Raw genomic sequence first — 23,599 nt, 5'->3', positions numbered from 1 at the left:
CATCTAAAAATCAGGTATGACAGGATCATTTAATTATCCTGGAAATCAGATGAAGCACTGCATATGAAAGCACTTTGTAACATCGATAGCACTGGGAAATGTAAAGACCTTTTACTGAAATATAAAGGTGTATGGTCAACTGAATATATCTCAGATAGTTAGGATTTGACTGTATATATTGAATATAACCTGTAGTGGGCCCCTTGGTAAACAGCTTACAGTTTTGTTGCAAGTTTTAGCCAAGAGAAAATTTATTTGTTGACTAGTCATGCCCTTTATTGGCCACATGATGAGCAGCCAAGATATTAACACACAGTGCACCTTGCAGAATTCAAGAATGTCTCAGTGTCTTGTGAACTAGGAAGCTGAAATGCAGTGGTATGCAGAAGGCTGGCTCAGTAGGAGCCTTGGGAGTGTCCTCCAGATAGATGTTTGTGCAGGTTGTGTTTGATTCCAGTTGGCCATGAAAAGCTGGTTGCTCTAAAGAATGAGAATATACTTGGTTTTGCATTTACTAGAACTATCTGGGGAACAAATCTTGGGGTGGAAGAAAGAAGGGAGGGAGGGAAAGCTGTGCTTCAATACCTAGGGCTTCTTTCCTGGAATGGATCTGAGAATCTGGGATTGGGTGGCTAATATCTCATCTCTAGAAGGGAGAAAGAACTGGGTGGTGATGGCTTTGTATTTTCTATTGGAGTTCACTAGAGAATAGGTGAATGGAATGGGCTGCTATGATCCAGACATTAGGGAGGACAGGTTTGTGATACATTAGAAAACTTGAATGAGCCCTTCTATGATTCTCTCTTCCCTCTTTCTGCTTCCCGTTCTTAATCACCATCCGCAGGTTGTGGAATTAGCAAATCTATTATGTGAGCAATAGCAAACTTACAGGAGCCCTTGGCTCCATCTATCTCCCTGTTTGTGTCAGTTCCTTCTGGATGCTTTTAGTCTGTGGTCTTCATTCACTCTTTTTATGGGGAAGTAAAAGGAGTGGGACAGATTATGAGAACAGCTGGGTCCTCCCAGTTGCTGGGGTGGTTATTTTAAGCTTTGTTTAATGTGTCCAGAGACCCAGATGGCATTTTTAACTAAGCTGCTTTATTAAATCTTGTGATAAAGCATAGTGATGTTTATTGAAAAGGCAGACACGCATCAGCAACATTATGCGTGAAACTTGCTCTAAGAATTTTCTATAAAACATATGTTGTCTTTGAGCCTTTTGTGAACTCTGGAAGTTTGCTAGTTTCTATACAGACTTGAGGACAAGAAGTTGGAACCCACTTTTGGAGATGTCCAAGCATAGGTATTGGAATCATTAATCCTAACCCTCTCAGTTTTAAGGCCCCGGATACCCTTCTGTTAGACAACAGTAACATGAGCAAGCACTGTAATAAGCTTTAAACAAGATTATTTGGAAATAATGGACAAGAAAAATTAGTATAAATTGTTTGGGGATTTTAAAATTAAAGATAAAAAGCTAGGGCTTCAATGACCTGTGCCAGCCTATAGCCTTAAGAGTCAATTTGCAAACACTCAAGATTTGGCCAATATGCCTCTACTACTTCTACTTAACACAGTCAAAGGGAAATTTTTAGAGTCTTTCATCTGATTTGACTCTCTTAGTTACGAATAAGAGGATATCTAGAATATATATGTGACTTGTTAAAATGAAAATCCACCTTCTCTGAGTCTTCAAATATCTTTCATATCTTACATTTTTTAGTCACATCAACTTTTGAAGTCATGTCCGTAGTTGTATGGAAAGAAAAATTTCAGGAACATTCAACCTCAAAAGTTCTTTTTCTTAGTCTGAAGTCGTAGAAGCATTTGACTTTTACTTTCTCTTTTTAAGTTTGTACTAGTAGGTATTTTGTATAAATATAATATTTAATTATTGCCTTTGTATTCTTTTTCTCTAGTAAACATCCTGGTTTTTAGCTATCAATATGTAGTTTTACATTTAGGGATTTCTAATGGAAAGAGAAAGGAATCTGAAATCAGAGGACGAGAGTTTATTCTACTTGACCAAACACATACACAATACTGGAAGGAGAGTTTTACAACAAATATTTAATATCTATGACATGTAAAACGTTTTATGAAATCAAGAAAATTCAAACAATTCAATACAAATATCATCAATAATAACACATGAACAGGTGGCCAACCTTATTAATAACCAGAGAAATATAAATTAAAACAATCCATCAACTTGTAAAAAAGATGAAATTACCCAGAGTTGGTGTAGGTGATGGAAAATTGTCATGTTTGTATACTGTTCATAGAAGTTAAATTGACATAACTTTTTGGTCAGGCAATTTGGAAGTATATATCTAAATTAATAGAGTAGTTTTCTAATAACCTGGGAATCTCTTAATCTAAGAATCTTTACTGTAGATTTTTCTAGAACAAATGTACAAACATCTGTGTACAAGGGTACTCACTGCAGCATTTTGCTAAGGAAAAACTCAGAAAAAATCTATATGTTCAACAGAGAACAGGTACATAATTTATGACACAACTGCACAATATACACCACTAAAATAAAGGATATAAATTTATATGTAGTATGAAAAAGATGTGAATGATAGCTTGTTGGTGAAAAACAGCAATGACTGGAATATTGTGTGTAACGTAATCCTGCTTTTCTGTATATAATGTAGGCATAGAAAATAGGATTGAAAGGACATACTCTAGTCAACAGTGTATATAGCTTGGGTGGAGGGGGTGTATAATGGGGAAGGAGAGTCCCTTTTCCTATCTATTCCATATACATCTCTGGATTTAAAAGATCATACATGCATATGCATTACCTTCAAAATTAAAATGATAAAGACAAAAGGAGAAGCTTTGGATTTGAATCATGATACTACTGTTTGCAACTTCTATGACCGTGGGGAAGTCGCCTAGCCTCCTGGGGTTTATTTCCTCATTTATAAAAATAGGGAAAGTAATAATACTTGTCTACATATGTTCTAGGGTTGTTGGGAGGATTGAATGCGATAATGAGTTACAGCATTATGAATTATTTATTCATATAACACAATTATTATAAAAATATTTTGCTCTGATTAAAATAAAAGAAGGACGAGATCGTGTGTGTTTTTCAGTCCCAGTAGCTTTACTAACCAGAAAGCGCCTGCTGATGTGGTGATCACAGTTGCTTTGGTGCAGCTTCCTGTTGACTTTTGGCAATTCTCCACGCTGCTAGCTAAGGCTGAGGTGGCGACTGTGGAAGGTGTGATCTCCTCCCCCTCCCAGCACACATTTGTGTGCATACTCACACTCATGCACACACAAACACACACATGCACACTCTATCACAGTACATGAGGTGGCAGCAGCTGCTCCGGCATAGACTTTCACACAACATAAAGGGCTTTTTTGGTGTGGTCTGTGCATTATTTCCTGTTAAGCATGAGCTGAGTCAGTGCCATGCTTTTCCATCTGAAACCTTTCTGAGGCTCAGGCTGTGTTAAGAGCAAACCCTCTCCCCTCCATGCCCACCCCATGGCCCTCTACTGAAGCCAGATCATAATCTGCTCATTTCATGAGGATTTTCAAACCGAATGTACTGGGCCATGCGAGAGATCACTGAAAGGAACAGACCAAGCAGAGGCTAAGAGACTCCACGCTAATCTGCTGAGTCATCTGAAAATGCACAGCTGTGGCAGCTCACGGTGCTTTAAAGTACTTTGGCAGGATGTTTGTTCAGGGGGCCTGTTCCTGCAGCCCTGCTGAATGTTTGGTTAGGAGGCATAATCATTTTTTGGACAGGATCTCCCAAATGTAAGGTGATAGATGCTAATGTGGAATATAATACAGAAGATACAGCTTGGATGTCATAAATAACAATAAATTGTTTAATCTTGCTGAGTTGTAAATCTATGATTGCCAGAGGTCTTTAGTTCACTGGAACATAGTATGGGGGCAGGGGCACTTAGCAAATAGGCAGTTATTATTTTCCAACCAGACAGAAACTGGTCTGATGGAATTTATCTAAAAAGGCATACACATGTATTTTAATTAATTGTGACAATTACTCAGAGAAAACACATGGCCCTAAAGAGGCTGAGGGGTTTTTTTGTTCTACCTATAAATGTATATGTATATTCACCTATATTCTACCTATGTATAAGTAAGAGAATGAGTTTTTGTTTTAGGGATATATATTTATACGTATCTATACAGAGAGATATACACATACTTAATTTCTGTGTACCTATTAAGGTGCGGTGACAGATGGAAAGTATTTTTAAGCATTTAGATAGCTTATTCTATAGCATATGTGTGCATATAGCCCACCCATAAAGCTTTGTCTCTTTTCTGGATATATTTAACAAGAGGCTAGAACAGAGTCCAAAATGTCAGAAATATTTGAACATTCCATAGAAATGAAGGAGGTGTTTCCAAATGACCTATGTTTCTATGGCAATAAATAGAACTTGTGCTGCGTTGGATGGGTCAGGAGTAAGGAATATAAACAGTGTAAGTATGGCTATTCCAGGCAGAAATCTACCTTGTAAGAACAGCTTTGTGCAGTGAGCTCGACAACATTGATCAGTTAGCAGTCCGGCTCAGTAAAACATTGATAAGGTAGCAAGACGGTTCGGCAGTGCCAGTCGGAGACACAGATGGGGACAATCAAAGAAGATGCAGGTCAGGACAAGGATGCAGACATGTACCTGTCACTACCATGGAATTCAGCAGCTTCTTAGTGAGCAGGTTTATGATCAAAGAAGAAAGACATCGTTGATATGTAAGCATGTTACAATTAATTTGCTGTTTAGTTACTAGCAAACTACATCCAGTTTTTAGTTTTTAGGTTTTTTTTTCTTTTTTCTTTTTTGAAACAGGTTCTTGTTCTGTCATCCAGGTTGGAGTGCAGTCGTTATCCAAGCTCACTGCAGCCTTAAAATGCTGGGCTCCGTAGATCCTCCCACCTCAGCCTCCCAAGAAGCTGGGACTACAGGTGCACACGACCATGGACAGCTAATATTTCTAATTTTTTTGTAGAGATGAGGCATTGCTGTATTGCCCAGGCTGCTCTTGAGCTCCTGGCAGTGTAGATATTTCCATGTTTATACAGATGATGGTGTAGATATTTCCATGTTTATACAGATGAGTGTGTAGATATTTCCATGTTTTTAAAGATGGCGGTGTAGATATTTCCATGCTCATAGAGATGGCGGTGTAGGTATTTCCATGTTTATACAGATAGCGGTGTAGATATTTCCATGTTTATACAGATAGCGGTGTAGATATTTCCATATTTATAGAGATAGCGGTGGAGATATTTCCATGTTTATACAGATAGCGGTGTAGATATTTCCATGTTTATACAGATAGCGGTGTAGATATTTCCATGTTTATAGAGATAGCGGTGTGGATATTTCCATGTTTATACAGATGGCTGTGTAGATATTTCCATGTATATAGAAATGGCAGTCTTGATATTTCCATGTTTATAGAGATGGTGGTGTAGATATTTCCATGTTTATACAGATGACTGTGTAGATATTTGCATGTTTATACAGATGGCGGTGTAGATATTTCCATGTTAACACAGATAGCGTTGTAGATATTTCCATGTTTATACAGATAGCGGTGTAGATATTTCCATGTTTTTACAGATAGCGGTGTAGATATTTCTATGTTTACAGAGATAGCGGTGTAGATATTAACATCTTTGCAAAGATTGCATTGAAGTTATTTCGGTCTATACCCACATAGCTGTGTAGATATTTCCAAGTTTACACATATTGCTGTGTAGATATTTCCATGTTTACACAGATAGCGTTGTAGATGTTTCCAAGTTTATACAGATAGCGGTTTAGATATTTCCATGTTTATAAAGATAGCGGTGTGGATATTTCCATGTTTATAGAGCTATCTGTGTTGATATTTCTATGTTTATAGCGAGATCGGAGTAGATATTTCCATGTGTATGCAAATGGCGGTGTAGATATTTCCATGTTCATAGAGATGGCGGTGTAGATATTTCCATGTTTATACATATAGCGGCGTAGATATTTCCATGTTTACACAGATAGCGGTGTAGATATTTCCATCTTTGCACAGATTGCCGTGTAGATATTTACATCTTTACACAGATAGCTGTGTAGTTATTTGCAAGTTTACACAGATAGCTGTGTAGATACTCCCATGTTCATACAGATAGCGTTGTAGAAATTTCCATGTTTATACAGATAGCTGTGTAGATGTGTCCATGTTTGCAGAGATAGCGGTGGAGATATGTCCACGTTTATACAGATATCAATGTAGATTTTTCCAGGTTTATACAGATAGCGGTGTAGATACTTCCACGTTTATAAAGATAGCGGTGTAGATATTTCCACGTTTTTCAGATAGCGGTGTAGATATTTAGATGTTTACACAGACAGCGGTGTAGATATTTCCATGTTTACAGAGATAGAGGTGTAGATATTTCCATCTTTGCACAGATTGCGGTGTGGATATTTCCATGTATATAGAGATAGCGGTGTAGGTATTTCCATGTTCATAGGGATAGCGGTGTCGATATTTCCATGTTTATACAGATGGCTGTGTAGATATTTCCATGTGTATTCAGATGGCAATGCAGATATTTCCATGTTCATAGAGATGATGGTGTAGATATTTCCATGATTACCGGGATTGCAGTGTAGATATTTCCATGTTTATAGAGATAGCGGTGTAGGTATTTCCATTTTTACAGAGAAAGGGGTGTAGATATTTCCATGTTTATAAAGATGACTGGGTAGATATTTGCATGTTTATACAGATGGCGGTGTAGATATTTCCATGTTTATAGAGATAGCGGTGTAGATATTTCCATGTTTATACAGATAGCGGTGTAAATATATCCATGTTTATGCAGATAGTGGTGTAGATATTTCCAGCTTTATACAGATAGTGGTGGAGACATTTCCTTGTTTATACAGATCTTGGTGTAGATATTTCCATCTTTCCACAGATGGCCATGTAGATATTTCCATGTTTATACAGATGACTGTGTAGATATTTGCAAGTTTATACAGATGGCGTTGTAGATATTTCAATGTTTATAGAGATAACAGTGTAGATATTTCCATGTTTATAAAGATAGCGCTGTAGATATTTCCATGTTTATAGAGATAGCGGTATAGTTATTTCCATGTTTACAGAGATAGCGGTGTAGATATTTCCATCTTTTCACAGATTTCGCTGTAGATATTTCGATCTTTACACAGATAGCTCTGTAGATATTTGCAAGTTTACACAGATATCTGTGTAGATATTTCCATGTTTACACAGATACCGTTGTACATATTTCCGTGTTTAAAGATATGGCGTTGTAGATATTTCCATGTTTATACAGATAGCGGTGTTGATATTTCCATGTTTAAACCGATAACGTTGTAGATATTTCCATGTTTATACTGATAGCGGTGGAGATATTTCCATGTTTATACAGATAGCGATGTAGATATTTCCATGTTTATGGAGATGGCGGTGTAGATATTCCCATGTTTATAGAGATTGCAATGTAGATATTTCTATCTTTATAGAGATAGCGGTGTAGATATTTCCATGTGTATGGGGATGGCGGTGTAGGTATTTCCATGTGTATAGATATAGCGGTGTAGGTATTTCCATGTTTATACACATAGTGGTGAGGATATTTCCATATTTATACAGATACCGTTGTAGGTATTTCCAGGTTTATAAAAATAGTGGTGAGGATATTTCCGTATTTATACAGATAGCGTTGTAGATATTTCCATGTTTATACAAATAGCCGTCTTGGTATTTCCATGTTTATACAGATAGCGGTGTAGATATTTCCATATTTATACAGATAGCGTTGTAGTTATTTCCATGTTTATACAAATAGCCGTCTTGGTATTTCCATGTTTATACAGATAGCGGTGTAGATATTTCCATATTTATACAGATAGCGGTGTAGGTATTTCCATGTTTACAGAGATAGCGGTGAAGATATTTCCATCTTTGCAGAGATTGCTGTGTAGATATTTCCATGTGTATACAGATGGCAGTGTAGATATTTCCATGTTTATACAGATAGCGGTGTAGATGTTTCCATGTTTATACAGATGACTTTGTAGGTATTTCCCTGTTTATACAGATGGCAGTGAAGATATTTCCATGTTTTTGCAGATAGCGGTGTAGATGTTTCCATGTTTATACAGATGACTGTGTAGGTATTTCCATGTTTATACAGATGGCGGTGTAGATATTTCCATATTTGTAGAGATAGCCATGTAGGTATTTCCATGTTTTTACAGATAGCTGTGTAGGCATTTCCATTTTTATAGAGATAGCGTTGTATATATTCCAATATTTATAGAGATAGCGGTGTAGATATTTCCATGTTTATACACATAGCGGTGTAGATATTTCCATGTTTATTCAGATAGCGGTGTAGACATTTCCGTGTTTATGCAGATCGAGGTGTAGATATTTCCATGTTTATACAGATAGCGGTGTAGATATTTCCATGTTTATACAGAAAACGGGGTAGATATTTCCATGTTTACAGAGATAGCGTAGTAGATATTTTGATATTTGCACAGATTGCGGTGTACATATTTTCATCCTTACACAGATAGTGGTGTACATATTTCCATGTTTACACAGACAGCTGTGTAGATATTTCCATGTTTACACAGATATTGATGTAGATATTCCCATGTTTATACAGATAGCGGTGTAGATATTTCCATGTTTATAAAGATAGCATTGTAGATATTTCCATGTTTATACAGATGGCAGTGTAGATATTTCTATGTTTATACAGATAGTGGTGTAGATGTTTCCATGTTTATACAGATATTGGTGTAGATATTTCCATGTTTATACAGATAACGGGGTAGACATTTCCAAGTTTACAGAGATAGCGGTGTAGATATTTTGATATTTGCACAGATGGCGGTGTACAGATTTTCAACTTTACACATATAATGGTGTACATATTTCCTTGTTTACACAGATAGATGTGAAGATATTTCCATGTTTACACAAATATTGTTGTAGATATTCCCATGTTTATACAGATAGCGGTGTAGATATTTCCATGTTTATAAGGATAGCGCTGTAGATATTTCCATGTTTATACAGATAGCGGTGTAGATATTTGCATTTTTATACAGATAACGGTGTAGATATTTCCATGTTTATACAGATTGCGGTGTAGGTATTTCCATGTTTATAGAGATAGCGGTATATATATTTCCATGCTTATACAGATAGCGGTGTAGGTATTTCCATGTTTATACAGATGGCAGTGTAGACATTTCATGTTTATACACATGGAGATGTAGATATTTCCATGTTTATGGAGATAGCGGTGTAGATATTTCCATGTTTTTACAGATGGCGGTGTAGATTTTTCCATATTTATACAGATAGCGTTGTGGCTATTTCCATGTTGATACAGATGACTGGATAGTTATTTCCATGTTTTTATAGATGGCAGTGCAGATATTTCCATGTTTATACAGATAGTGGTGCAGATATTTCCATGTTGATACTGATGCCTATGCAGATATCTCCATATTTATACAGTGGGCTCTGTAGATATTTCTATGTTTATACAGATGGCAGTGTAGATATTTCCATGTTCCTACACAAGACTGTGTAGGTATTTCCATGTTTATACAGATGGCTTTGTAGATATTTCCATGTCTATAGAGATTGCGGTGCAGATATTTCCATGTTTATACAGATAGCGGTGTATATATTTCCATGTTTATACAGATCGTGGTGCAGATATTTCCATGTTTATACAGATACTGGTGTAGATATTTCCATGTTTATACAGACCGCAGTGTAGATATTTCCATGTTTATAGAGATGGCAGTGTAGATATTTCCAAGTTGGTAGAGATGGCGTTGTTGACGTTTCCATCTATACACAGATTTCCGTGTAGGTATTTCCATGTGTATACAGATGGCATTGTAGATATTTCCATGTTTATACAGATGGTGGTGTAGATATTTCCATGTTTACACAGATGACTGCATAGGTATTTCCATGTTTATACAGACGGCGGTGTAGATATTTCCAGGTTTATAGAGAAAGCGGTGTATATATTTCGATATTTATACAGATAACGGTGTAGAAATTTCCATGTTTATACAGATAACGGTGTAAATATTTCCATGTTTATACAGATCACGGTGTTGATATTTCCTTGTTTATACAAATAGCTGTGTAGATATTTCCATGTTTATAGAGATGGCTGTGTAGATATTTCCATGTATATACAGATGGCTGTGTAGATATTTCCAGGTTTATACAGATGGCTTTGTAGATATTTCCATGTTTATACAGATGACTTTGTAGGTATTTCCATGTTTATACAGATGGCGGTGTAGATATTTCCATGTTTATAGAGATAGCGGTGTAGATATTTCCATGTTTATACAGATAGCGGTGTAGATATTTCCATGTTTATACAGATCGCGGTGTAGATATTTCCATCTTTCTACAGATGGCATTGTAGATATTTCCATGTTTATACAGATGGCGGTGTAGATATTTCCATGTTTATATAGAGGGTGGTGTAGATATTACCATGTTTATACAGATAGCGGTGTAGATATTTCCATGTTTATACAGATCGTGGTGAAGATATTTCCATGTTTATACAGATCGCGGTGTAGATATTTCCATGTTTATACAGATAGCGGTGTAGATATTTCCGTGTTTTTACAGATATCGGTGTAGATATTTCCATGTATAAACAGATTGCGGTGTAGATATTTCCATCTTTCTACATATGGCATTGTAGATATTTCCATGTTTATACAGATGGCGGTGTAGATATTTCCATGTTTATATAGATATTACCATGGTGGTGTAGATATTACCATGTTTATACAGATAGCGGTGTAGATATTTCCATGTTTATACAGATCGTGGTGAAGATATTTCCATGTTTATACAGATCGTGGTCTAGATATTTCCAGGTTTATACACATCGTGGTGTAGATATTTCCATGTTTATACAGATAGCGGTGTAGATATTTCCATGTTTATACAGATAGCGGTCTAGATATTTCCAAGATTTTAGAGATAGCGGTGTAGGTATTTCCATGTTTATAGACATGGCCGTGTAGATATTTCCATGTTTATATAGATGGCGTTGTAGATATTTCCATGTTTATACCGATAGCGGTTTTGGTATTTCCACGTTTATACAGATAGCGATGTAGATATTTCCATGTTTATACAGCTCACGGAGCATATATTTATATCTTTATACAGATGGCATTGTAGATATTTCCTTAGTCACACAGATGGCGGTGTAGATGTTTCCATGTTTATACAGATGGCAGAGTAGTTAGTTCCATGTTTATGGAGATGGCAGTGTAGATATTTTCATGTTTATAGAGATGGCGGTGTAGATATTTCCATGTTTATAGAGATAGCAGTGTAGATATTTACATGTTTATACAGATGGCTGTGTAGATATTTCCATGTGTATACAGATGGCATTGTAGATATTTCCATGTTTATACAGATGACCGTGTAGTTATTTCCATGTTTTTACAGAAGGCAGTGCAGATATTTCCATGTTTATACAGATAGCGGTGCAGATATTTCCATGTTTATACAGATGCCTATGCAGATATCTCCATATTTATACAGTGGGCTGTGTAGATATTTCTATGTTTATACCGATGGCAATGTAGATATTTCCATGTTCCTACACATGACTGTGTAGGTATTTCCATGTTTATACAGATGGCTTTGTAGATATTTCCATGTCTATAGAGATAGCGGTGCAAATATTTCCATGTTTATACAGATAGCGGTGTATATATTTCCATGTTTATACAGATGGTGTTGTTGATATTTCCATGTTTATACAGATACCGGTGTAGATATTTCCGTGTTTATACAGACCGCAGTGTAGATATTTCCATGTTTATAGAGATATGAGTGTAGATATTTCCAAGTTTGTACAGATGGAGGTGTAGATGTTTCCGTCTATACACAGATATCCGTGTAGGTATTTCCATGTGTATACAGATGGCATTGTAGATATATCCATGTTTATACAGATGGTGGTGTAGATATTTCCATGTTTACACAAATGACTGTATAGGTATTTCCATGTTTATACAGATGGCGGTGTAGATATTTCCAGGTTTATAGAGATAGCGGTGTAGATATTTCCATATTTATACAGATAACGGTGTAGGAATTTCCATGTTTATACAGATAACGGTGTAAATATTTCCATGTTTATACAGATCACGGTGTAGATATTTCCTTGTTTATACAAATAGCTGTGTAGTTATTTCCATGTTTATACAGATAGCGGTGTAGATATTTCCATGTATATACAGATGGCTGTGTAGATATTTCCAGGTTTATACATATGGCTTTGTAGATATTTCCATGTTTATACACATGTCTTTGTAGTTATTTCCATGTTTATACAGATGGCAGTGTAGATATTTCCATGTTTATAGAGATAGCTGTGTAGATATTTCCATGTTTTAACAGATAGCGGTGTAGATATTTCCATGTTTATACAGATCGTGGTGTAGATATTTCCATGATTATACAGATCGTGGTGTAGTTATTTCCATGTTTATACAGATAGCGGTGAAGATATTTCCATGTTTTTACAGATATCGGTGTAAATATTTCCATGTATACACAGATTGCGGTGTAGATATTTCCATCTTTCTACAGATGGCATTGTAGATATTTCCATGTTTATACAGATGGCGGTGTAGATATTTCCATGTTTATATAGATGGTGGTGTAGATATTACCATGTTTATACAGATAGCGGAGTAGACATTTCCATGTTTATACAGATCGTGGTGAAGATATTTCCATGTTTATACAGATCGCGGTGTAGATATTTCCAGGTTTATACAGATCACGGTGTAGATATTTCCATGTTTATACAGATAGCGGTGTAGATATTTCCATGTTTATACAGATGACTTTGTAGATATTTCCATGTTTATACAGATGGCGGTGTAGATATTTCCATGTTTATAGAGATAGATGTGTAGATATTTCCATGTTTATACAGATCACGGAGCAGATATTTCCATGTTTATAGAGATAGCGGTGTAGATATTTCCATGTTTTTACAGATATCGGTGTAGATATTTCCATGTATACACAGATTGCGGTGTAGGTATTTCCATCTTTCTACTGATGGCATTGTAGATATTTCCATGTTTATTCAGATGGCGGTGTAGATATTTCCATGTTTATATAGATGGTGGTGTATATATTACCATGTTTATACAGATATCAGTGTAGATATTTCCATGTTTATACAGTTCGTGGTGAAGACATTTCCATGTTTATACAGATCGCGGTGTAGATATTTCCAGTTTTATGCAGATCGCGGTGTAGATATTTCCATGTATTTACAGATAGCGGTGTAAATATTTCCATGTTTATACAGATAGCGGTGTAGATATTTCCATGTTATTAGAGATAGCGGTGTAGGTATTTCCATGTTTATAGACATAGCGGTGTAGATATTTCCATTTTTATATAGATGGCGTTGTAGATATTTCCATGTTTATACTGATAGCGGTGTTGGTATTTCCACGTTTATACAGATAGCAATGTAGATATTTCCATGTTTATATAGCTCATGGTGCAGATATATATATCTTTATACAGATGGCATTGTAGATATTTCCTTATTCACACAGATGGCGGTGTAGATGTTTCCATGTTTATACAGTTGGCGGAGTAGTTAGTTCCATGTTTATGGAGATGGCAGTGTAGATATTTTCATGTTTATAGAGATGGCGGTGTAGATATTTCCATGTTTACAGAGATAGCAGTGTAGATATATACATGTTTATACAGATGGCTGTGTTGATATTTCCATGTGTATACAGATGGCATTGTAGATATTTCCATGTTTATACAGATGACTGTATAGTTTTTTCCGTGTTTTTACAGAGGGCAGTGCAGATATTTCCATGTTTATAGAGATAGCGGTGTAGATATTTCCATGTTTGTACAGATGGCGGCGTAGAGATTTCCATCTATACACAGATGGCCGTGTAGATATTTCCAGGTTTATACAGATGGCGGCGTAGAGATTTCCATGGACATGCAGATGGCAGTGTAGATATTTAAATGTTTATACAGATGGCTGTGTAGATATTTCCATGTGTATACAGATGGCTTTGTAGATATTTCCATGTTTATACAGATGACTGTATAGTTATTTCCATGTTTTTACAGATGGCAGTGCAGATATTTCCATGTTTATACAGATAGCGTTGCAGATATTTCCATGTTTATACAGATGACTGTATAGATATTTCCGTGTTTATACACATGGCGGAGTAGATAATTCCATCTTTGTGGAGATGGCAGTGTAGATATTTTCATGTTTATAGAGATGGCGGTGTAGATATTTCCATATTTATAGAGATAGTGGTGTAGATACTTCCATATTTCTACAGATGGCAGTGTAGATATTTCCATGTTTATACAGATGGTGGTGTAGATATTTCCATGTTTATACAGATGTCTGTGTAGATATTTCCATGTGTATACAGATGGTATTGTAGGTATTTCCATGTTTATACAGATGGTGGTGTAGATATTTCCATGTTTATTCAGATGACTGTGAAGATATTTCCATGTTTTTACAAATGGCAGTGTAGATATTTCAATGTTTATAGAGATCGCGCTGTAGAGATTTCCATGTTTATACAGATCGCGGTGTTATTTCCATGTTTATACAGAGAGCGGTGTAGATATTTCCATGTTTTTACACATATCGGTGTAGATATTTCCATGTTTACACAGATTGCGGTGTAGATATTTCCATCTTTCTACAGATGGCATTGTAGATATTTCCGTGTTTATACTGATGGCAGTGTAGATATTTCCATGTTTATAGAGATGGTGGTGTAGATATTTCCATGTTTATACAGATAGCGGTGTAGATATTTCCATGTTTATACAGATCGTGGTGAAGATAATTCCGTGTTTTTACAGATCGCGGTGCAGATATTTCCATGTTTATACAGATCGCAGTGTAGATATTTCCATGTTTATAGAGATAGCGGTGTAGATATTTCCGTGTTTATACAGATAGCCGTGTAGATAATTCCATGTTTATAGAGATAGCGGTGTAGGTATTTCCATGTTTATAGACATAGCGGTGTAGATATTTCCATGTTTATATAGATAGCGTTGTAGATATTTCCATGTTTATACCGATAGCGATGTTGGTATTTCCATGTTTATAGAGATAGCGATGTAGATATTTCCATGTTTATACAGCTCGCGGTGCAGATATTTATATCTTTATACAGATGGCATTGTAGATATTTCCTTATTCACACTGATGGCGGTGTAGATATTTCCATGTTTATAAAGATGGTTGTGTACATATTACCATGTCTATACAGATGGCGGTGTAGATATTTCCAAGTTTATGCAGATCGTGGTGAAGTTATTTCCACGTTTATACAGATCGCGGGGTAGATATTTCCATGTTTATACAGATCGCGGTGTAGATATTTCCATGCTTATACAGATAGCGATGTAGATATTTCCATGTTTATAGAGATGGCGTTGTAGATATCTCCATGTTTATACACATAGCGGTGTTGGTATTTCCACGTTTATACAGATAGCGATGTAGATATTTCCATGTTTATACAGCTCGCGTTGCAGATATTTATATCTTTATACAGATGGTATTGTAGATATTTCCTTATTCACACAGATTGCGGTGTAGATGTTTCCATGTTTATACAGATGGCAGAGTAGTTAGTTCCATGTTTATGGAGATGGCAGTGTAGATATTTTCATGTTTATAGAGATGGCGGTGTAGATATTTCCATGTTTATACAGATGACTGTATAGGTATTTCCATGTTTTTACAGATGGCAGTGCAGATATTTCCATGTTCATAGAGATAGCGGTGTAGATATTTCCATGTTTGTACAGATGGCGATGTTGATATTTCCATCTATACACAGATGGCCGTGTAGATATTTCCATGTTTCTTCAGATGGCGGCGTAGATATATCCATGGACATGCAGATGGCGGTGTAGATATTTCCATGTTTATACAGATGACTTTGTAGATATTTCCATGTTTATACAGATAGCGGTGCAGATATTTCCATGTTTACACAGATGGTGGTGTAGAGATTTCCGTGTTTATACACATGGCGGAGTAGATAATTCCATCTTTATGGAGATGGCAGTGTAGGTATTTTCATGTTTATAGAGATGGTGGTGTAGATATTTCCATATTTATAGAGATAGCGGTGTAGATATTTCCATCTTTCTACAGATGGCAGTGTAGATATTTCCATGTTTATACAGACGGCGGTGTAGATATTTCCATATTTATACAGATGTGTGTGTGGATATTTCCATGTGTATACAGATGATATTGTAGGTATTTCCATGTTTATACAGATGGTTTTGTAGATATTTCCATGTTTATTCAGATGACTGTGTAGATATTTCCACGTTTTTACAGATGGCAGTGTAGTTATTTCAATGTTTATAGAGATGGCGCTGTAGATATTTCCATGTTTATATAGATCGCGATGTAGATATTTCCATGTTTACACAGATTGCGGTGTAGATATTTCCATCTTTCTACAGATGGCATTGTAGATATTTCCATGTTTATACAGATGGCGGTCTAGATATTTCCATGTTTATATTGATGGTGGTGTAGATATTACCATGTTTATACATATAACGGTGTAGATATTTCCATGTTTATACAGATCGCGTTGTAGATATATCCATGTTTACACAGATAACTTTGTAAGTATTTCCATCTTTCTACAGATGGCAGTGTAGATATTTCGATGTTTATAGAGATAACTGGAGAAATTTCCATGTTTATACAGATAGCGGTGTAGTTATTTCCATGTTTATACAGATCATTGTGTAGATATTTCCATGTTTATACAGATCGCGGTGTTGATATTACCATGTTTATAGGGATAGCGGTGCAAATATTTCCACATTTATACAGATAGCGGTGTAGTTATTAGCATGTTCATACAGATAGCGGTGTAGATATTTCCATCTATAAACAGCTGTCTGTGTATATATTTCCATGTTTAAACAGATGGCTGTGTAGATATTTCCTTGTTTATACAAATAGCGGTGTAGTTGTTTCCATGTTTATACAGGTAGCGGTGTAGGTATTTCCATGTTTATACAGATGGCTGTGTAGATATTTCCATGTTTATACAGATGGCTGTGTAGATATTTCCATGTTTATACAGATGGCTCTGTAGATATTTCCATGTTTATACAGATGACTTTGTAGGTATTTCCATGTTTATACCGATTGCGGTGTATTTATTTCCAAGTTTATAGAGAAAGATGTGTAGATATTTCCATGTTTCTACAGATCGCAGTGTAGATATTTCCATGTTTATACAGACAGCAGTGGAGATATTTCCATGTTTATACACACAGCGGTGTACATATTTCTATGTTTATAGAGACAGCGGTGTAGTTATTTCCATGTTTATACAGATAGCGGTGAAGATATTTCCATGTTTGTACAGATGCCTATGCAGATATTTCCATATTTATACAGAGGACTGTGTAGATATTTCCATGTTTACACAGATGGCAGTGTAGATATTTCCATGTTCCTACACATGACTGTGTAGGTATTTCCATGTTTATACAGATGGCTTTGTAGATATTTCCATGTTTATAGAGATAGCGGTGCAGATATTTCCATGTTTATACAGATAGCGGTGTAAATATTTCCAAGTTTATACAGATCGTGGTGTAGATATTTCCATGTTAATACAGATACCGGTGTAGATATTTCCATGTTTATACAGACCGCAGTGTAGATATTTCCATGTTTATAGAGATAGCGGTGTAGATATTTCCATGTTTGTACAGATGGCGGGGTTGATGTTTCCATCTATACACAGATTGCCGTGTAGTTTTTTTTATGTGTATACAGATGGCATTGTAGATATTTCCGTGTTTATACAGATGGTGGTGTAGATATTTCCATGTTTATACGGATGACTGTATAGGTATTTCCATGTTTTTACAGATGGCACTGTAGATATTTCCATGTTTATAGAGATAGCAGTGTAGATATTTCCATGTTTATACAGCTGGCGTTGTAGATATTTCCATATTTATACAGATGTCTGTGTATATATTTCCATGTGTATACAGATGGTATTGCAGGTATTTCCATGTTTATACAGATGGTGGTGTAGATATTTCCATGTTTATTCAGATGACTGTGTAGATATTTCCATGTTTTTACAGATGGCAGTGTAGATATTTCAATGTTTATAGAGATGGCACTGTAGATATTTCCATGTTTATACAGATAACGGTGGAGATATTTCCATGTTTATACTGAGAGCAGTGCAGATATTTCCATGTTTATACACATAGCGGTGTACATATTTCCATGTTTATAGAGACAGCGGTGTAGGTATTTCCATGTTTATTCAGATAGCGGTGCAGATATTTCCATGTTTATACAGATGCCTATGCAGATATTTCCATATTAATACAGAGGGCTGTGTAGATATTTCTATGTTTATACAGATGGCAGTGTAGATATTTCCATGTTCCTACACATGAATGTGTAGGTATTTCCATGTTTCTACAGATGGCTTTGTAGATATTTCCATGTTTATAGAGATAGCGGTGCAGATATTTCCATGTTTATACAGATAGCGGTGTATATATTTCCATGTTTATACAGATCGTGGTGTAGATATTTTCATGTTTATACAGATACGGGTGTAGATATTTCCATGTTTATACAGACCACAGTGTAGGGATTTCCATGTTTATAGAGATAACTGTGTAGATATTTCCATGTTTGTACACATGGCGGTGTTGATGTTTCCATCTATACACAGATTGCCGTGTAGGTATTTCCATGTGTATACAGATTGCATTGTAGATATTTTCAAGTTTACACAGATGACTGTATAGGTATTTCCATGTTTATAGAGATGGCGGTGTAGATATTTCCATGTTTATACAGATAGCGGTGTAGTTATTTCCATGTTTATATAGATAGATGTGTAGATATTTCCATGTATATACACATGGCTGTGTAGATATTTCCATGTTTATACAGATGGCGGTGTAGATATTTCCATGTTTATACAGATAAGTTTGTAAGTATTTCCATGTTTATACAGATGGCGGAGTAGATATTTCGATTTTTATAGAGATAGCAGTGGAGATATTTCCATGTTTATACAGATAGCGGTGTAGATATTTCCATGTTTATACAGACCGCAGTGTAGATAATTCCATGTTTATAGAGATAGCAGTGTAGATATTTCCATGTTTGTACAGATGGCGGTGTTGATATTTCCATCTATACACAGATGACCGTGTAGATATTTCCATGTTTATACAGATGGCGGCGCAGATATTTCCATGAATATGTAGATGGCGGTGTAGATATTTCCATGTTTATACAGATAGCGGTGTAGTTATTTCCATGTTTATATAGATAGCGGTGTAGATATTTCCATGTATATACACATGTCTGTGTAGATATTTCCATGTTTATACAGGTAACTTTGTAACTATTTCCATGTTTATACAGATGGCGGAGTAGATATATCGATGTTTATAGAGATATCAGTGGAGATATTTCCATGTTTATTCAGATAGTGGTGTAGATATTTCCATGTTTATACAGATCACGGTGTAGATATTTCCATGTTTATACAGATCGCGGTGTAGATATTTCCATGTTTATACAGATCATGGTGTAGATATTTCCATGTTTTTACAGATATCGGTGTAGATATTTCCATGTTTACACAGTTTGCGGTGTAGATATTTGCATCTTTCTACAGATGGCATTGTAGATATTTCCATGTTTATACAGATGGCGGTGTAGATATTTCCATGTTTATATAGATGGTGGTGTAGATATTACCATGTTTACACAGATAGCGGTGTCGATATTTCCATGTTTATACAGATCGTGGTGAAGATATTTCCATGTTTATGCAGATCGCGGTGTAGATATTTCCATGTTTATACAGATCGCGGTGTAGTTATTTCCATGTTTATACAGATAACTTTGTAAGTATTTCCATGTTTTTACAGATGGCAGTGTAGATATTTCCATGTTTATAGAGATAGCTGAGTAGATATTTCCATGATTATACAGATAGCGGTGTAGATATTTTCATGTTTATACAGATCGCGGTGTAGATATTTCCATGTTTATACAGATAACGGAGTAGATATTTCCGTGTTTATACAGATCGCGGTGAAGATATTTCCATGTTTATACAGATCGCGGTGTAGATATTTCCATGTTTATACAGATAGCGGTGTAGATATTTCCATGTTTATACAGATCGTGGTGTAGATATTTCCATGTTTATACAGATAGCGGTGTAGATATTTCCATGTTTTTACAGATATCGGTGTAGATATTTCCATGTTTACATAGATTGCGGTGTAGATATTTCCATCTTTCTACAGATGGCATTGTAGATATTTCCATGTTTATACAGCTCGCGGTGCAGATATTTATATCTTTATACAGATGGCATTGTAGATATTTCCTTATTCACACAGATGTCGGTGTAGATGTTTCCATGTTTATACAGATGGCGGAGTAGTTAGTTCCATGTTTAAGGAGATGGCAGTGTAGATATTTCCATGTTTATAGAGATAGCAGTATAGATATTTCCATGTTTTTACAGATGGCAGTGCAGATATTTCCATGTTTATAGAGATAGCGGTGTAGATATTTCCATGTTTGTACAGATGGCGGTGTTGATATTTCCATCTATACACAGATGGCTGTGTAGATATTTTCATGTTTATACAGATGGCGGCATAGATATTTCCATGGACATGCAGATGGCTGTGTATATATTTCCATGTTTATGCAGATAGCGGTGTTGATATTTCCATGTTTGCAAAGAGGGTGGTGTAGATATTTCCGTGTTTATACACATGATGGAGTAGATATTTCCATCTTTATGGAGATGGCAGTGTAGATATTTTCATGTTCATAGAGATGGTGGTGTAGATATTTCCATGTTTATTCAGATGACTGTGTAGATATTTCCATGTTTTTACAGATGGCCGTGTAGATATTTCAATGTTTATAGAGATGGCGCTGTAGATATTTCCATGTTTATACAGATAACGGTGGAGATATTTAGATGTTTATACAGACAGCAGTGGAGATATTTCCATGTTTATTCACATTGTGGTATACATATTTCCATGTTTATAGAGACAGCGGTGTAGGTATTTCCATGTTTACACAGATAGCGGTGCAGATATTTCCATCTTTCTACAGATGACTATGCAGATATTTCCATGTTTATACAGATGGCGGTCTAGATATTTCCATGTTTATACAGATGGCGTTGTAGATAATTCCATGTTTATACAGATGGTTGTGTAGATAATACCATGTTTATACAGATTGCGGTGCAGATATTTCCATGTTTATACAGATCGTGGTGAAGTTATTTCCATGTTTATACAGATCGCGGTGTAGATACTTCCATGTTTATACAGATCGCGGTGTCGATATTTCCATGTTTATACACATAGCGCTGTAGATATTTCCATGTTTATACAGATAGCGTTGTAGGTATTTCCATGTTTATAGAGATAGCGGTGTAGGTATTTCCATGTTTATAGACATAGCGGTGTAGATATTTCCACGTTTATACAGATAGCGATGTAGATATTTGCATGTTTATACAGCTCGCGGTGCAGATATTTATATCTTTATACAGTTGGCATTGTAGATATTTCCTTATTCACACAGATGGCGGTGTAGATGTTTCCATGTTTATACAGATGGCGAAGTAGTTAGTTCCATGTTTATGGAGATGGCAGTGTAGATATTTTCATGTTTATAGAGATGGCGGTGTAGATATTTCCATGTTTATAGAGATAGCGGTGTAGATATTTCCATGTTTATACAGATAGCGGTGTAGATATTTCCATGTTTATACAGACCGCGGTGTAGATATTTCCATGTTTATAGAGATAGCATTGTAGATATTTACATGTTTATACAGATGGCTGTGTAGATATTTACATGTGTATACAGATGGCATTGTAGATATTTCCATGTTTATACAGATGGCGGTGTTGATGTTTCCATCTATACACAGATTGCCGTGTAGGTATTTCCATGTGTATACAGATGGCATTGTAGATATTTCCATGTTTATACAGATGGTGGTGTACATATTTCCATGTTTACACAGATTACTCTATATGTATTTCCATGTTTATACAAATGGCGGTGTAGATAATTCCAAGTTTATAGAGATAGCAGTGTAGATATTTCCATATTTATACAGATCACGGTGTAGCTATTTCCATGTTTATAGAGATAGCAGTGTATATATTTCCATGTTTATACAGATAGCGGTGTAGATATTTCTATGTTTATACAGACCGCGGTGTAGATATTTCCATGTTTATACAGATAGCGGTGCAGATATTTCCATGTTTCTACAGATGGCGGTGTTGATATTTCCATCTATACAGAAATGACCTTGTAGATATTTCCATGTTTATACAGATGGTGGCGCAGATATTTCCATGGATATGTAGATGGCGGTGTAGATATTTCCATGTTTATACAGATAGCGGTTTAGATATTTCCATGTTTATATAGATAGCGGTGTAGCTATTTCCATGTATGTACCGATGGCTGTGTAGATATTCCCATGTTTATACAGATGGCGGTGTAGATATTTCCATGTTTATACAGATAACTTTGAAAGTATTTCCATGTTTATACAGATGGCGGTGTAGATATTTCGATGTTTATAGAGATAGCAGTGGAGCTATTTCCATGTTTATACACATAGCGATGTAGATATTTCCACGTTTATACCGATAGCGGTGTAGATATTCCCACGTATGTAGACATAGTGGTGTAGATATATCCGCATTTATACAGATAGCAGTGTAGTTATTTCCACGTTTATACAGATAGTGGTGTAGATATTTCCACATTGGTAGAGACAGCGGTGTACATATTTCCAAGTTTATACAGATGTCGGTGTAGATATTTCCATGTTTATACAGTTAGCGGTGCAGATATTTCCATGTTTATAAAGATAGCGGTGTAGATAGTTCCATGTTTATAGAGATAGCGGTTGAGATATTTCCACGTTTGTACAGAGAGCGATTTAGATATTTCCATGTTTATACAGGAAGTGGTGTAGATATTTCCATGTTTATACTGATAACAGTGTAGATATTTCCATGTATATACAGATAACAGAGTTGATATTTCCATGTTTATACAGATTATGCTGGAGGTATTTCCATGTTGATACAGAGAGCGCTGGAGGTATTTCCATGTTTTTACAGATGGCGGAGTAGGTATTTCCAAGTTTTTACAGATAGCGGTGTAGATATTTCCATTTTTATACAGATAGCGTTGTAGATATTTCCATGTTTATAGAGATAGCGGTGTAAATATTTTCATATTTACTCTGATAGCGGTGAAGGTATTTCAATGTTTATACAGTTAGCTGTGTAGATATTTCCATGTTTATACAGATAGCGGTGTAGA

The sequence above is a fragment of the Pan paniscus genome, chromosome 12 (assembly GCF_029289425.2).
Source record: "Pan paniscus chromosome 12, NHGRI_mPanPan1-v2.0_pri, whole genome shotgun sequence".
Lineage (NCBI taxonomy): Eukaryota > Metazoa > Chordata > Mammalia > Primates > Hominidae > Pan > Pan paniscus.
Note: the sequence above shows the minus strand (reverse complement) of the source record.